The sequence below is a fragment of the Arvicola amphibius genome, chromosome 14, assembly GCF_903992535.2.
Source record: "Arvicola amphibius chromosome 14, mArvAmp1.2, whole genome shotgun sequence".
NCBI classification, from domain to species: Eukaryota; Metazoa; Chordata; class Mammalia; order Rodentia; family Cricetidae; genus Arvicola; species Arvicola amphibius.
This window is the reverse complement of record NC_052060.1, coordinates 52,338,543-52,351,352: the sequence shown is the minus strand read 5'-3', so window position 1 is coordinate 52,351,352 and position 12,810 is coordinate 52,338,543. Positions and strand designations below refer to the sequence as shown.

At 42.9% G+C, this 12,810-nt stretch overlaps 1 protein-coding gene across 1 annotated transcript in view; it reads right to left on the bottom strand.

Annotated features, from left to right (window-relative positions):
• The window catches only part of Ttll7 (tubulin tyrosine ligase like 7), a 109,794-nt gene extending 105,393 nt beyond the window's left edge, over nucleotides 1-4,401 (bottom strand). Inside the window, exon 1 of the mRNA XM_038311451.1 lies at nucleotides 4,206-4,401. The gene's annotated coding sequence lies outside the window, so the exon portion shown is untranslated. The remainder of the gene's footprint in view (nucleotides 1-4,205) is intronic.
• Between the last annotated feature and the right edge of the window lie 8,409 nt (nucleotides 4,402-12,810).

Here is a 12,810-nt window from a genome sequence, read left to right as displayed (position 1 = left end):
ACTTTTCACTAAGCCCACTTTTCATTTGACAAATAATGCCTAAGAAAAAATGGAAATGGATTTATAAGCTTTTAAGAACTTAAGGAAACTATAATAGGATAATAAGTTCCAAGCATAAGGCAAATTCAGCTTAATATATTCAAGTCCTTCAAAACCCAGCTTCCATCAGAAATCATCTCTTGAGATCTGAGAAGAGGGCCAAGGTTCTTTGTGGTTTACAGTGCAATGCAAAGTTTCCATTGCTTCAAGACTGACTCATTAGAAAGAACTTCAGCTCCTAATTGTGTCCTCAAGTACAGTCAATATCCCTTGACTACCCTTTCACTAGTACCTAGAGACACTTTACAGCAAACCACCTACGTGGAGTCCCAGTCTCATGACCCAAACAAGAAGGATGGAAGTGGATCCCAGGGGAAACCCCATCATTAACTTTGGGGAGTAAGTCAAGTGTCAGGTAAAGCACCCTTCCAACTGTAGGTCCTGTCTTACTCATAAGAGAGAGGGAATGATGCATCTTTTCAACACACAAGGGAAACTGAGGTACAATCTCCTCTACAAGGGAATATTTTTCCTCTGGTGAGAAAATGAGGTGAGAAGTGACTCTAGAATGTCATGCATCCGCTGGACACCACTCCTCTCAAAGGCCAGCTCTGGCAAATGTACACCAGGAAGTAACAGTCCTGAAATGTAAAGACCTTCAAATGTGCCTCCCATAGACCCTGTATGTTCTAGTGGGGGCTACTGCTAAGTTATAATCAGAGAGAGCTCTAATCTGTGTCCAGCATTACTAAGGTACCAAAGTTAAAGACCTGGGGATCTGACACAGAACAGAATCTGAAGTTTGAAAATACTAATTTGGGATATGGTTTCTGATAGAAGAAAAGTTGTGGAGGCAAATGTTCCCACAAATGCAGCCCTGAAGCAGAAGGTCTGTTATCACATGTGCTTCTCTGACCAGACTCCCCCTTAATCTCACAAAACCTGTTCTGACTTCAATTCCATCTCCTTTCTTCCCTAGTCCTCAATGCTCACCTTCCTCTCAGTTCTTAGGATCTAGCTAATTGTTCTAGTGAAAAGCGAAGTTGCCTGAAACTGTGTGATCTAAGGAGCCACAGACACAACTGTGACTTTCTAACAATGTACAAATATTCTATACCGAATATGTAAAGTCCAAAATCGAACACAGAAAATTTAGTGGAGATTCAAAACTTGCTGAAATAGTCTAATAATATGAAGAGTTCATACCCTTTCCCCAGAGATGCTAGCCTACAGGATTAATCCTCAAAATAAAAAAGCCCATGGATCAAGATGTTCATCACAGTGTCAAGACTGAGATCAACAATATACTCACAAGGAGGAACGATTAGGAAGTTCCAGTGTGTCTCGCTCATGGAAACTTATGCAGGCATGTAAAATGTTTACTACTCACTTACAATATGGTGAAAACTAGAACAGGAGAATGAAAGTAAAAATAAGCACATTAATAATATAGTATGATTAAAGCCATCGGTTAATGCCATCAATGGCTGCCTTTACTTGGTAAGAGTACAATATTTATATCTTTTGCTTTCCTATTTGTACATAATTGTACAGTGGATAAAATTTTAAAGTGTGGATCTCTTCAGAACAAAAGTATTTTATTTTCATAGAATGTTTTTTCTGCATTTAGTTCATAATTCTTTTAATGTCAAAAAAAAAGATTCCATTTTCCCGCAAGGGTATTGAGACAAAGGAAATGATTAAAATGGGCAAGAAAAACTTTCTCTGATTAAAAATATGTCTACTAGTTCTCTGCGGTGACCACATCAGAAACAGGTCTCATGCCTGACATTCAAAGTTCTTCATAGACCAGAGCCTGGCACATCTCAGCTCTCCCTGTTTCTCAGCCTATGGAAACCAGTCCAAGTCTCAGAAAGCCACTTAATCCACATCTGTGACTGAAGACATCCCTGATTCTCTGACCACCCAGCTTCTAATGATTCCCTCTTCTCTTCGGGTGTCCTTATAGCCCCTAAATTTACACCTGCTGGTATTGAGCCCATTCTGTATCGTTCTGTTATTTCTGGGTAAGCAAATACCTCTCAGATAGATTTGGAGTTCCTTGAAGTCGTAAATTTAGATGCTTTTCAGTAGTTATTGGTCAGATCCATCCAGAGGCAGAGAGGAAGTAGAGTTCTACAGCTACAGCCAGGCTGCCATTAGATTCGTGCCCTCAGTGGTATTATCTAAATGAAACATGATGTTTTGAAATGCTTCCTGTGACATCACTACTGGGACATACACTTTCCATTCTCTGCTTTAAAAGCAGTAATATTCTAGTTCTGCTTATTCATTCATATCAATTCTGAGGTTCCCCAGGGATCGAACAGATTGGATTGCCATATGCCTCACCAAGACTTATAATATAGGTAACAAATGAAATGACCTTCTAAAAATCAACTTAAGATTACGCACAGGACCTTGCTTCTCCTGCAGTTTTATCTGAACAATAAATATAAGTTTGTATCTCCATGCTGTGCCCTCACTTAGACTGTGGGCTTTAATCTATCAATATCGCAATTAACAAAAAAAAAGAAAAGAAAAGAAAGAAAAGAAGAAGAACCCTCCAAAGCAAATGGTCCAGCGCTTTAGAAGTGATGGACTAAATGGCTGTGCTCTTTTATGCCATCAAATACTCTGCCAGGATTTAGAAATAAACACCATCTGTACATTAGCAACCCGACACCTGAGATATAATGAGAGTTTCAACTCTTAAGAGAAAATCCATAAATCATAAATGAAAGCAAGTCAAATGACCCACCCGAGGAGAAAGACCCAGTGTCCATTACTTTTGCAGGAGCATACAAGGTCAATAGGATTGTTGTCTCTGAAGGGCGGGACATCAATTAAGAAATCCATTTCCCACCGTTCACATCTCCATCTCATGACATGTTTTTTTAATAAGTGAAGCAGCACTCAAGAGTAAGTGCTTCTTCATATTCTACCATTTACTGGATGGTATTTTAGCTCCTTAGCCCATAAAAATATCACCTGCTATGCCGAATCCCAAGGTTGTGATAAAGCAAATAGCATGACCCAAGTCTGGGTTTATCTGTCACCCTGCTGTGCACGATTCAGTCTCATACCCCATAAACTAGATAACTGTTCTTTTGAATGTTGCCCAAAGATTAAAAAATGATTTCCAGATTTCTTACTGTGATGCCAATTGATTCTCCCAATACTTGAGCATATAGCATCTATCACCACCAAAAATCACCCTGGGCATCTCTGGTTAGGTCCCAGCCTCCCATGAACTGTTGTCTAAATATATCTTCTTACTGGATGCTAAGGAAATAGGTGTTTTCTCTTACGAGCTCTCCGGTGAGTGCAGGGCTATGTGCAGAAACTTTACAGGTTGCTGCTGCGAGTGTCTGAGATAACGCCTATGAAAATTATTATACGTCACATCTAACAGTGCATACTTGGACCCAATACAGACTGACACAGCAGATGGTCCATGGATTTTGGAGTGAGGGAGACCTGAATTCAAACTCCTGTTCTGTGACCTTGAGATTGTAATTTAAGATCTCTGTTCCTCCCTTTCCACAATTGGGTCTGGGTGGGTATGATGATTTAACTCAATTACACACACACACACACACACACACACACACACACACACACCAAGTGCCTAAAAGATGAAGATACTGTTTATAATTCCTATACATATTTTCTTTTTATATGAATCAGTCAAACTCTGCTGAACTCAAGGCAAATTCTACAGAAAATTTTCACAGTTTGGGGGGACGTTTTGATATTAAACAAAGTGGGTGTACGGTGGAATGAGAAGCAGAGGAGATGTGTGGAGAAAGACATCATACTGACACACTTTCAAGAACGTGCACAACATTCTCTGCTCAAGGAGGTTGACACTAGGGTGTGGGGACAGAATGTCCTGACCAATCAACCCTGTGAGGACGAGGAGCACTGCCCCCTTCTCCATACCAGGGCTGGTCTAGAAACTAAGGCTGGACCCTACAAATGACCCGGTCCGGTCCCCTCCCCCTTCTGCCCGAACCTCTGGGTTCCAATGGTGCTGAATCATGAGCCTGGCAGCAGCCGCCCTCCTCACAGCTTCCACCCGGGCACGTCTCCAGGACAGGGACTGGAAAGAATGGGAGTCCCACCTGGGGTGTGGAGGGGCGGGGGCAAGTGCAGGTACTCACAGCTTCGGCACCTCGCCGGGTGGCTCCTGTGGCCGGTCCCTTGGTGGTCCCCACTCCCCGCCTGCGGCTGGCGGCTCCCTGTCGGCCACGCGCAGGTGGCCCTGGGATCCCCTCAGCTCGCCCACCGCCCAGGGCAGCCACGGCTCAGAGCTCAGAAGCTCGACCCGACCAAGAGCAGCTGGAGCAGCTGTCGTGCCCAAGGGGTGGCGGCTACCAACGGGCCAGACCATTTGCCTGCTGCGCCCAGGGGTGCGCGTCATGCAAGGAGGCTCCAGCACCGGGACTCCACGAGGGTCAGCGATGGGCTGGAAGGACCAAGGAGTAAGAGGAACTTCCGCCCCCTGAGTTTCCGGAGAGCTGGGGGTCGGCCAGACCAGCAGCTTCTCCGCCAGGTGTTCAGAAGGATGAACTCGGCTTTTCGGTGCACCCCTCACCCCGCCTTATCCTTAGTCCCGCTCAGGGAGCTTTCAGAACGCTGCTAACAGAGGACCTAGCAACGCTAGCTCCAGGGTGGCATCCCCTTCTAAGAGGATGCAAAGGACTCTGCCCTGACACCTGTCTGGGCCACCTCCTTCACCTTGCAGTCTGGACCACCAGGTCGTCATGCAGAGGAGTACCTGAATCTCGGGGAAAGGAGTAGTCTTCCAATCTTTTATCTAAGCATCCTTTTTTTACATAAGAATAAGAGGGTACCAAAAGCCAACTTTAAAGTTAGACTATAAGATCAAGTGAGTGCCCTCCCTGCAGGTGGTTTCTATGTCTGAGGAAGTTAGGAAGCGTCGAGCCCGCTAACAAATGCTCAACAGGGGAGTTGAAAATACAGATCTGTTCCTTTGAACAGATCAATGGAAAATTCCAAAAGAAATTCAAAAATAGTTTTTTTTTTTCTGTTCATGATTTTAAAGGTTACTGGGAAATAATCGTGAAATCACCATGACCTCACTAGAAATAAACATCACAGAATGGAGAGAAGTTCAGAAACATCAATTTTCCTTGCCTTTCCTGGTTCCTGCCTCTGTCCCAGCCACATTCACACGTTTTCTGAAGACAAACAACTGTATAGCTCTCCAACTAGAAGGAAATTGGCAGTTACCTATAAAATGTGACTAAGCTGGGATGCTCAATGTACCCCAAATAAAATGAAATTTCACAACTTCAAGGTATTTCTGGATTAAAGTTGTGCCTTTTAAATTTAAATAAGTGTGTTTTCTTGAATAAGCCAACACCAACTGGGCATTTACAACGAAGATCACAGTGAAAGCATTTTCAATTTCAGCCTTCACTTCCTGCCCTATACCGCCCACTGAGGTCAGTGGAAACGCTCCTGGCTATTAAATGGGGCAGACTGGACTGTGCGCTGAGCTGGCCTGATGTTTAGTTTCTTGGGTGGCAGAGCAGACGCTGGCGCCTGCACTCAGGGGAAAGATACACAGTCAGCCTTATTATCATAGTTAACTGGGACATGGGTATGACTTTGCCCTTTGTGAGAACTGAGTCTCTTGATGGAGAAGGGATGTATCTAAAATGAACATCACCTTGAGGTAGAAAAGGGGACCAGAAAGGGAAAGATGGGCTTTCCCCAGAAGGAGCTTGGGCATCGGGCTTCAAAGCTCAATGGAGCATCCTGGGAGAGTGAGGCATCTGTCTCACTACCTGCTTCTTAGCCAGTCTTATGCTATCATTTTATGTATGCCTATACCTTATCCCACACTTAAGCTTTAGGTCCCCATTATTCCGTTCTTAAACGACCACAGTGGTTGCTCATATGCCTTACCATAAGTTAGAGAAAAAATAAAAAAAGGGCCACTACCAACTTCGAAGCTCAAGACAGCATTTACAGGAATCAGGAACAGAAGTCATTGGCATCCCTGTGCTGTGCTATTGTGACAGGGTAAACTGATGTCAATGTTTGCCAACAGAACAGGCATCCCTAGAGCCATGTTGCTGGGGAACACAGATCTCCAGGTCCCCAGAGAAGCCAGCAGCTTTGATGCAAGGCACAGAGCATCAGCTTCACATATGTACAGCTCGCTCCAGGCACAACTGTTTCCCTTTTAAATGTGGAATCAGTAGGGACAGACAAGACTTAAAGAGACGGCTAGTGGTAGAAACAGAGAGATTAGAAAGAAAGACATGGCCTATCGTCAGGGACTTGTTGGTCTGGGGTTATCTGTGGTTACCTACTTGTAAGTTGATGTTCTTAGCGCATACGTTCCTGAATAAAGAAAAGAACGTTTTTATGATGTTGTCCTTGAAAAGTTGTCAGAGTGAAGCGGCAGAATGTCACAGAGCCAGAACCCTCTGCTCTTCTTCAGGGTCTTGAAAGTTTTCAAGCCCATGCATAACACAGTAGAGCAATAAAAGAAGAAATCATTTGCCCAGTGACTGTGAGTTCATAGATCTATGAACTACTTCTTGGAGCCTCGTGGCAAAGGATGGGACAGAGATGGAGAGAATAAGGATTTACCATGACGAATGAAGCCTGGCTGAGGAAAAGGAGAGTTATTACTCACAATGCCTTTCAAACTTCTCTTGCAAGCTGGTTATTAAGGTAAATGTATTTATATTTACAAAAAGGCATGCCCTGGGAATATTAAAAAGTACTGCCTTAAAATGATAAGAAAGATGAAAGATTACACTATATGCGTTTGACAAAATCAATTTGTGGTGAGAAGCACAGTGTTGAAGATTGATCAGAGCATATTCATTGGGTTGCTAGTATTTGTCAGCTTTGGCAGGGAATGGCATTCCCATCATCCCAAATACTCAGGCCAAGGACGTCAATTTGTAGCTTCTCATAATTTGCCTTTACCTGTCTAAATTACTAAATGATTGGTGCATCTGAGGTAAATATTACCATCTCTCCATCACAGAGAAGAAACCACAAGCTGAAATGGCAAGACTAGAAGGAGCAAAGCTGGCTTCAAATCTGAGCCAACGCACAGCATCGCCCTCCACATACCACTGAGCAACACCGCCACGCGGAAAGCAAGTTGTAAACTGCACGCCTGTCTGCAGTAGGAAATCTATGCCATACTTACCTGTCTATTTCTGGTTTCTGGGCACAGGCTTGCCGTGAATATAGACAGCCTACCAGGTACTGGTAATCTGCGTTTGCACCGATATACCCAGCCAAGCTTAGTTTTATATCTATTTTCACTTCTAATTTCTCAAAAAAAATTGAGTCATTTCTCAAATATGAGGTTTAGATGATAGCCATCTCAAGGGTAGCCCTGTGCTTCTGTTCTCAGAATCTGAAACAAGTGATCATGATGGCTGAAGCCTACGCCTAGCCAGCGATCCCTAAAAGGTTGCTACAACTTGTTTCAAGAACTCAAGTCACAATCCGGAATCTGTCTCATGATGTTTCACCGTTTCTATTGCAGTTATTGATGTGAGCATGTCACCTGTCACAGCACCCATATGGAGGTCAGAGGACAGCTTAACGGTATGGTTCTCTCCCTCCAGCATGCGGTCCTAGGTATCAAACTCAGGTCAGCAAATCCCTTTACCCACTGAGCCATCTCACTAACCTTATTATATGGTGCTTTGTGGAAAAGGAAAATAATGTTTGAAGCTGCATTATATTTGTCTATAATTTTCAGAGAATTGACATGTTTATAACAATGTTCTTTCCACCCAAGAAGTTTTTTTTATAGTTTTCATACATGATGTCCTGTACCCTTCTTACCAAATTTAACTAATAATGTTACATACAGCGTCTATTTTCTGAATCAAATGTTCTTCCCATATCGCTAAGTGCTATTCGCTGCATTGGCAGGGGCCAGTGTTCCCTGCAGTTTATCTTTGTTTTTTTTTTTTTTAGCCAATGCAACAAAATGTCTTGTTTGTTTATGGAAGCCTCAAGAGAACTTTCAAAGAAAAGAGGTGCATATTCAGAATTAATAACTTTATCTCTTTATATTATGTATCCCTTTGTCTCACTTGCTGCTAGAAATGCCAGTGTTGCAATTGCTGATGTAATGATTTAGTTTTTTGTACATAGACCATTACTAGATCTTCCCTGACTGTGAACATTACATGTTACACTGATCAATCTGTCCTCTGTCAAAATACCTTTCACCTACTGATAATGGCTGGTAATCAATAAGTAAAGAGACTTCTGGGAACGGAACTGCATTTCCTTTGTTTTCCTTTGTTTGTCAAAGCCCTCGTTGGGCTTTGGTGTGGGGCACTCAGTCCTCTGTTAAGGTCCCTGAAGAGCTGGTCACGTGTTTGACATCTCCAGGAATCAAACAGATCTGCCTTCTCAGTTGTTTTTGCTTTCTTAGGCTATGGTGTTACTGTTCTGATATCTTAAAACCACTCCTATTTCTAACACCTATAATCATTTAAAGGATACTGGAGTTATCAACTTCAATGAGTCAGGGATTCAGCACTAAATTCATCCGACTTCAGGCTTTTCCTTCAGCGGAGGATTAACCACCTCTCCAATCTCTTCTATAATAATTGATCTGATTTGGTTTTTTACTTCTTTTTACTTTTTGATAGTGCAGAGAACAATTTTTTTTTTTTCGAGACAGGGTTTCTCTGCAGCTTTAGAGCCTGTCCTGGAGCTAGCTCTTGTAGACCAGGCTGGTCTCGAACTCACAGAGATCCGCCTGCCTCTGCCTCCCGAGTGCTGGGATTAAAGGCGTGCGCCACCACCGTCCGGCGAGAACAATTTTCTTATGAAAATCTTATAATACCACAACAGACACATAAGATTTTTGTTACATTCCATTGTTTTAAAAGTATTCAATTTCCTAACATCTGGGATTGCCATGTCTTTTTAAATTTTCTTCTTTTACTTTGAGTGTTCCTTCACTTTCAGTTGGAGTAGGATAAGACTGTAACTTGCAAACATGGCAGTTTGTTTCTTTTTGATAAGGTGCATAACTTTTATGAATACTTTATTGAGGTGTGATTTATTCATATATTTGCATACCCTATTGAAGAAATAAAATGTTCTCTAAGAAACTGTTCCATGACACAAATGCTTATATATCTCTCCCTAAATTCGTATATCAGACTCTAATTGCCGGAGTTCTGGTGCTATGGCGTTGAGAGCGAGCCTGGTAATCATGGGGGTCTTCCATTAGCAGGAAGAGTGCCCCAAACAGAGTCCCCCAAGAGCTGCCTTCTGTATGTAGGGAGTTCCAGACCAGACAGTAGACTTCTGTCTTCTAAGCTGGCTGCTTTGCCTTATGCTTTGACATGTTTATTAGACATGTATCTTGGAACACATGTCCACATTTCAGTGTTGACTTTCTTCCTTAGTTATTTTCCAGAAAGGCACATTGATGCTGTTCTTAATTATTTCTGTTCTCTGTCTCCCTCAGCAGCACAATAGTGGTGCTATCGGTTAGTTCTAACGGCTTTCTCTGAGCTGGTAGGTGGGTCACTTCCCTGAATCAGCTCACTGGGTGTCTTAGGGTTTCTGTCACTGGGATAAAACACCATGACCAAAAGCAGCTTGAAGATAAAAAAAAAAAAAAGGTTTGTTTCAATTACTCTCAGGTCATAAGTGTCATCCGCAGAAGCCAAGGCAGGAACTCAAGGCAGAAACCTGGGAGCAGGAACTGAAGCAAAGATCACAGAGGAGCTGTAATTGCTGGTTTGCTCCTCTTCTTGGTTTACTCAATCTGCTTTGTTATACAATCTAGGATATCTACCTAGGGATGGTAATCTTACAGAAGCATTTTCTCAGTTGATCAGTTGGTATTTTGTCCTTTCAGATGACTCTAGTTTGTATCAAACAGACAAAAAATAAATAAATAAATAAAAACAAACAAACACCTAGCCAGCACACTGGTCTTTAACCAGAATCACGAGAGCTCCACAGACATTAAAGGATGGAAGATGCAGCTTTCTCTAAGAACAGAGGCCTCTGGATCACGCAGTGGCCTCCAGATCCCATCATGGGTACTGGAGGAAACTCCCCAGCTCCCATCATAGTAACTGGAGGAAACTTCCCTGCTCACAGATCTCCATGTACTCTCACATCCTTGGAAACAGGAAGATTAGTTTCCTGCTCAGCTCTGTCTTGGCCTTGTGAGGTCAACACGATCAGAGCCAACATTGTTGTCTTCTGTCTACAACCCTGAGATCTCCAACCACCCAAGAGTCCCAGCGTCTGCTACTTTCAGTTCTAGCTAATTCTTGAATGATGTTCTTCGCCTGAGTCTTGGGAGTGAAATAGTTGGGCTGGTTTCCCTCTTCTTCTATCCCAACAGAGCTGGAGACTCATGTCCACCTAACAACCCATAAAAGCCCACAGTCACAAGATTCTTACAAGGTAAATACAGATAGCCAGGGATGTTGGGAACAAGGGATGTGTTTATATCAACATATATATTCAGTCTCCCTTAGGTGGGACAGTTTTCTGTAGCTCAAATTAACTTGTATTTGAATCTTTCCCTCTGTCAGACAATGACTTAATCTCAATCAATTAACATCTTTCCCATATCTTCCTGGGATCTGGGTTATGATTCTAGAGTTTTAACCAGATGCCTAAAATGTTGGTGTTGGGAAAGTAGACATTAGATCTGAGTCATCTATCCATTTTGATGACCTGCATAGCTGTCTGTGGTAACTGTTATTGCATGTTCCAACACATAGTTCCATATTATGAAGAGGTCTGTAAAGGACAACTCCTCCAGGGTGCCTGGCTCAGTCCAGGCTGTTTAGGCTCTGACAACTAGTTAGTTGGGACTTATCTAGAAGGCCAAGAGCATATCTGAATGAGGGACTGAGGGGTCTTCTGATTAAAATAACCCATCATAAGGGTGAAAAGGTTGGGCACAGCTTGATTAAAAAACTATGCCATTCCTCCAGAAGACAAGTTATTGGAGTATAGCATTATTTTATGTTTCTATGTTCTAGTCTTAGGCTAAGGTTAAGGGCCTTGTAATCTGTTGCTGAGGCATACCCCAGGCCTAGCTTGATATCTTCTACCAATGCTATCTACTAGCCCAAATCGTGGGTTCAAATCTGAGGAAGGGATCCTCATGAGGTGGGGATCATGCAATTGCTAAGATGGATGTTATACAGAAAACTGAATGAGAAACAAAATGGCAATATTTGGGACTTCCATGATAAAGATGAGCAAGTCACGCTGTTTAACTTGGGAGTTATCTCTGCTCATTTGTTTTTCTAGGTTCAACTGGACCTGTTCTAAGGTCAGGATTTTACCATCAACATCAGCAGTCCCGGCATCACCAAGAACTGGCTGGCAGGAGACTGTGCTTCCCTGGACTCTCAAGCAGAGAAGGATACAGTGTGCTTCCCAAGCGTCGGAACTAAGCAAGCCTTCCCCAGCCCCAAGCCCTCCCTGAAACAAGTCAAGCACAGGCTGAGTGGAACTCAAAGAGCCTCAAGAGCAAATATGACCACTCGCTGTCTCTGCGTCTCCGTGTTTAACACCCCAGCCTTTGAAGTGTGAGGAAATACTTTTAACTGCAGCACACATGGCTGTTCTCCAGAACTCCATAAGGAATGGAATGACTGGCTGGTCTAAGGATTAACTGGTTTATCTAGCTCAGGATCCACAAAGTCAACTCTTTTTCCCAAGCCACAGCAAAGCAAACTGAATAATAAAACTGAAACTAAGAGATGGTTGGGTTGCTATCGTGCTTGCCTTACAAATGTGATGACCTAGCTTCATCTCGAGAGCCTGTAGTAAAAAGCCAGGCCCAATGAAGTGAGCTCAAAAGCCCAGAGCGGTGGAGGTAGAAAAAGGTGGATATTTGAACCTTGCTTGCTAGAGAGCCTCACCAATTTGACAGGTTCCTAGTCAGTGAAAGACCCAGTGGCGAAAGCCAAGGTAGACAACACCTAAAGAACAGCACCAGAAGATGAACCCTGACTGCCTCACATGTGAATACACACACACTTGAACACATGTGCACACACACACACGGGGGGGGATGAAGGAGAGGGAGGAAGAGAGAGAGAGATGTTCAAATATTGGTTCTACTGATTTGGGCTCTACACCTTTATGCTGGAGTTTTTCAGGCTACAAATGTATCAGCTTCCTGTGCAAAGCATGATGTTTGGAATGGCCTCCAAACAAGGGAGATTTAAGAGGGAACAGGGTCATTGTTTTTTAATCAGATTCTCATTCTCAGGAACACAGCTTCAGGCTTTCTGCTTGTCTTTCCTGGTTCCTGGTGACTGGCACCTTCCTCTTCTGATTGCAATTTGCAAGTCTAATTAGGAATAAGACGAAAATATTCCAGCTGATAATTATAGTGAGGCAATGTGTTAATGACAACAGCTCAGTGTATCAAATTCACCTCTATTTTTTTTTTTATTAAAGTAATTCAACCAGTCCCTTAAAGAGGCTACAAGCCTGATGGGTTTTTGTAGCATTTTCGCAAGCTAAGAAAAACTTTTTTTTTTTTTTTTTTTTTTTTTTTTTTGGTTTTTCGAGACAGGGTTTCCCTGTAGTTTCTAGAGCCTGTCCTGGAGCTAGCTCTTGTAGACCAGGCTGGCCTCGAACTCAGAGATCCGCCTGCCTCTACCTCCCGAGTGCTGGGATTAAAGGCATGCGCCACCACCACCCGGCAAGAAAAACTTTTATAGAATTGAATGCTGAATGCTC